General features: G+C 31.9%; 1 long non-coding RNA gene across 1 annotated transcript; it reads right to left on the bottom strand.

The window, feature by feature from the left end:
• Positions 1-2472: 2472 nt before the first annotated feature.
• LOC128896497 (uncharacterized) lies at positions 2473-3988 on the bottom strand. Its single transcript, XR_008462001.1, has 3 exons — positions 3017-3988; positions 2622-2740; positions 2473-2523 (listed from the first exon to the last, which is right to left on the bottom strand). It is a non-coding gene; the product is annotated as an uncharacterized LOC128896497 (long non-coding RNA).
• Positions 3989-4011: the final 23 nt, after the last annotated feature.

The following is a 4011-nucleotide window of genomic DNA, read 5'->3' as shown; positions in this document are numbered from 1 at the left end:
CATCGATGTTTGCGAGAAATATGTTACAAAGCTTCGTGCTTCGTCTGTTTCGAACTGCGAGACTTCTTGACTTTCTTGTGATTCACCAGATTCACATAAAAATCTTTGTTTCCTTTAGACATCGGTATTTGCTTCGTCTGCGAAGTGGGAAATTTCTTACGTCAATTCTGTCAACTCCACAAAATTCTGTTCGAGCAAAGATACCGAACAACTACCTACAGACACAAGTACCAAATTTAGTTTAACTATCCGTCGAAGGAACAAAAAATATGAACTGTAATTATTGCTATTATACGTATTCATATTCATACAGTATTTCCATGGGGAGAGTTTATACATTAGCAGTAACCAATTTTGCCGCCCCTCCCCTCCAAAAAAGCCCCAAATCTACTCAAACTATATTTCCGTGTACATACTATATACATTAACTATTAATTCACATAGACAATAAACATGTATACATTGACAGCATTCAATATTGCCGCCTCTACCAAAAGCTAACCCAAACCGGAATTAAAAATTTTTTACCCTCCCTCACGGCGTTCGCGCTTACCTCCCGCGAAGACGACGAGCATGGTTTCCCCCACCCTTACAGCGTCCACGTTTATTTCGTTACATGTACCATTTGCGTTTTTCTGTCTTACCGATTTCTGATAACGATAATAATACTTACCAAACGTCGAACAATTGATATTCTTCTTCTTTTTTACCGATCTCTGATAATTATCTCATCTTTTCTAATCTTACGTGTTGCACGGGTAAAAGGGCATGAGTGCGAGGAAGAAAATGCTTGGATGCGAGAGAGAGAGGGAACCCGCGGGGCCCGAAAAAACATCCCCACTCCTGCGCGCGAAGACGGTTTCCCCCACCCTTACGCGTTTATTTCGTTACATGTAAAATTTGCGTTTTTCTTTCTTTCCGATCACTGATAATTACCGACCGGTGGTGTCCCCCACTACTTTAACGACCGTAAATAATAATTACATCCTACCTTATCGACCGTAGGTAATAATGGGAGGCCATTGATTGCGCACAGTAGGATTGCGTACGGTCGCATTGGACTAAGATGTTTTGTCGAAAATTTATTAAAGTGGTTCTACATTATTAGATTTGCAAATTATATTCAAGTGGTGTTCGATATTTCGTAAATTCATGAAATAAGTATATGACATTTACGCAAGGACCTGTAACGATAAGTATGTAAGACTGTTCGATGAAATTTCTCGCAGGAGTTTGTTGTTGATTCTGTGTGCTTAACCTTATTTGAGTTGACAGGAAGTAGAAATTCAGGTATGTAAGAATTTTTTGTCTATAAAACAATAGATTTAATATGGATGAACCTGATACTTTGTGGTGTTTTTAACTTATATTTTACACGTTGTTTAATTAATGTCGAGCAGTGATTTATAATACGTGAAGGTTATGGACAGACAACTTGGTTGATATGTGCATTGGTGTGAGTTGGTGGTGAGTTGAGAAATATTAGGTTTTCTAAGTTTATTATAATATAGATAAACTGTTCACTTACATACGTACTTCATAATTCCAGACATTATGTTTTCTTTTACTATTTAGTTGCTAAATCCAAAGTGAAACATACAATATTGGTAACAAATGAATTTTTCTAGTAATATATTTATTAAACAAATTCTTAAATGCTAACTTATATTATACAATATGTGGTATTATAAATATTATTATATGTAATATGAATACATAAAAGTATTCAACAGGTAAGATTTTAGGTAAATCTAAAGAAAAATTGCTTTTATATGAACCATATATTACCATTTGTAACAAACAATTTGTATATATAATAACCATTAATTTTTATTAACTAAAGCTACCACTTATATTATATCACTGTTAAATATCCCGCTTCAACCGAACAGCTGGATATATCGTAGTTTCATAGTATGCAACTCTTGAACCTGAAATGAAAGTAGAATAATTAAAAAGAGTTTAGATTAAAAAAAATTGTATTCATTGAATTGTATTGTAGATGAAAGTAAGCTACATGTATATGTATGTCAAGGGGCAGATTTCAGGACACCAAATTTTCCTTTGATATAATTATTTAGATTTGTAATTTCTTGACTTAACTAATAGATATAAAAGCATTCGTGTACAGAAAATGAAATAAATCTGTTTACAAAGTAAAAATCTTATTTGACTGGGGGTAGTAAAGTTTTCACAATAATCTGTTCGATATACCACAATTGTTTCTTCATTGAGCACAAATATTTTGTCTATTGTACGCTTTATTCTAGTTGTTTTGTTCTAATTGTCTTTATTTTATTGCTTGCTTTGCATTGATATTTTGTAGAACCTTCAACTGCTTCTGTAAACCATTGATTAGTCACTGTTCTGATATATTATGATTTATAAAGTATGATGGCATTACATTCTTTTTAAGGTCTATAAATTGCAAGACAAACGTATGTAATTCAATGATCTTGTATGGATAATTTGTGACTCCATAAATTTATTGTTGTAATTTTCCTATCGATGTCTAGACAAACGCTGAAAATAAAGAAAACAGTATCATAATGTTATATATTGAAACGTTGTATTTTATATACAACTTTAATTTGAAATAAAGTATTTATTATTTCTTTTACCTTAAACATATTTCCAGATTAATCTTGCGTGAACGTAAGTGCATCTCTTTATTCAATATTTTTGCAATCTGTCCAAGTATTTCATTGAATACTATATGTTTCCCCTATGTTCTGTAATACTAGTTGCGTTGCAACCATGGAATTACCATTAAAACATATATAATTACGTAGAAGAATATAACTACTGCATAATTACAACTACAAGAGTAAGTATTCTTCAAGTAGATACATTATTAAATATCGTGAGACTTTTCAATATATAGAATAAAGGGGGAACTACCACTTGTATTGAAGAAACCTAACACCATTTGATGCATGTAATAACTACAGAATCACATTAAATGCTAGCTATTAATATAGATTAAAGTGTAAAACTGCTTTTTCTTGTAATTCACCATTTAACTCTGGCTGATCGTCAACAACATATCACAGGACTTAAGTAATGGGAACTTTAAATATTAAATCCCACTAAAAAAAGTTCCGTGTCATGTTCATTGATCTGGTTTACTATCTTCTTAATCTTCCTTGATGAATCAAAAATATTCTCCTCGGTTATTATCCAATTTCCACCTTATGTACACAGATACTTGCATCCAAATTAATATTTACAAATGAAATCACAAGAGCATACAATCATAATTTTCATACAAACTTTATATACAGATCACTTAATTCTAAATTAAAGGGAGCGCTATGTATGTATCATATCACGTTGCACTCTTAAAATTTATTATGCTTCTAATGCATACGTACACATATTACAAGGCAACATTAGTGTTTGTGCATTACTTCTAGCAATATCTGGTCGAATTTTCTTCCACTGTCTTAATAACTGGCATCCAGCTATTCCTTACTCTAATCTATATATGTCAAACGATATACATATCCAAGTGTTTCTTATTTGGACAAAATGAATATTTATTACCTTAAATTTGTATTATGAAATGCACACTTAAACACTGTTTTTGTAAATTTTTTTCCACAACGACATGAAAAATTTGTCATCACTTATTCTTCTATGTAAAAACACGTTATATTCCCACTCACAACAATTGCATAAAAAACCACATACAAATTAAATTCAGATCCAAATTTAATAAATTCTAAGTCATATTTAATCACACATTTTCCGATACAATATCAGCACACGTAGCCTTCGAAAAGCAATGATTATTAAATTTACGGCGTCAAAATGTTACGAATTCAAAGAGTACAAGTTCAACCGACACAGCGTCCAAAGTTAACATTTATCTAAATTTATATTATGAAATGCACACTCAGACACCATTTTTATATATTTTTTTTCTGCAACAGCGCCGGCTCCCATCCAAAAACTGGAAAGAATTGGCAATTTCCAGTAAAATAATAAGTCGATCGTACAAATGCATGG

This window comes from Hylaeus anthracinus, unplaced genomic scaffold, assembly GCF_026225885.1.
Source record: "Hylaeus anthracinus isolate JK02 unplaced genomic scaffold, UHH_iyHylAnth1.0_haploid 10084, whole genome shotgun sequence".
In the NCBI taxonomy this organism is placed as follows: domain Eukaryota; kingdom Metazoa; phylum Arthropoda; class Insecta; order Hymenoptera; family Colletidae; genus Hylaeus; species Hylaeus anthracinus.
Note: the sequence above shows the minus strand (reverse complement) of the source record. Positions and strands in the feature narration are given on the sequence as shown.